Source organism: Myotis davidii, unplaced genomic scaffold (assembly GCF_000327345.1).
Source record: "Myotis davidii unplaced genomic scaffold, ASM32734v1 Scaffold7741, whole genome shotgun sequence".
Lineage (NCBI taxonomy): Eukaryota > Metazoa > Chordata > Mammalia > Chiroptera > Vespertilionidae > Myotis > Myotis davidii.
The window spans coordinates 1-804 of record NW_006291271.1 but is presented as its reverse complement, the minus strand read 5'-3'; the positions used below and the strand labels follow the sequence as shown (position 1 = coordinate 804).

Here is an 804-nt window from a genome sequence, read left to right as displayed (position 1 = left end):
AGGCTTCTCTATTTGGTCTTGGATTTGGTCATCATGTAGGCCAGAACTAGGAGCCCAAAAGGGTCCAGAGTACCGGGACAGTGCTGAGGAAGAGCTGGCGGCTGCTCAGACTACTACACGAATTATTGCTGGTGAAGATGGGCTCAGGGGCCTCATACATGGTCTCGTTGGTTGGCCGCACATAAACCTTAGCCAAAGACAGGGCCGGTCAACAGCACTGGGTGGTGTGGCAGAGATGTAGTAATACTCGTGGCCCGGGCGGAACTCGAAGCCCAGCGAGAAGGGCGTGAAGAGTTGGAACTTCTCGGAGAACTTGATCGGCCCTCGGGCGCTGCGGGCCCGTTGCACTCCCAGCGCTTGAAGCAGCGCTGTCTGTGGTCGCAGGATGCGTGGCCCTCGCCATTGACTATGTACAGCACATAGTGCTCCATGCGCTCAGCTGAAGGCAGCGGCGCCCCGTAGTGTGGGCAATAGATGTCCAGGGAGTCACTGATGCTCAATCCACCGTGCAGTCCCCAGGTCGTCCCCCACACCGGAGTGGAACCTGGGGTTGCTGCGGTTCCAGTAGACTGGAGCGGTCCCAGTTGGCTCTAGAGGCGTCCTCAGCGCGCGATAAGGGCAGCGGTGCAGGCGGCGGCAGCGGCAGCAGGAGCAGCAGAAGTAGGCACAGGCAGCAGTGGGCGCCATGGGCCAGTCCAGCCACCGCGCACTCCTAGTCACTGCCTGCCAGTGGTATCCGCCACTGCTGCTGCCGCCCCCGCAGCCGCTGGACCATTTTTTTTAAATTAAATACTAGTAATATAG

The 804-nt window shown here is 59.5% G+C and overlaps 1 pseudogene; it reads right to left on the bottom strand.

The window, feature by feature from the left end:
* Positions 1-46: 46 nt before the first annotated feature.
* LOC102773820 lies at positions 47-709 on the bottom strand (annotated as a pseudogene).
* Positions 710-804: the final 95 nt, after the last annotated feature.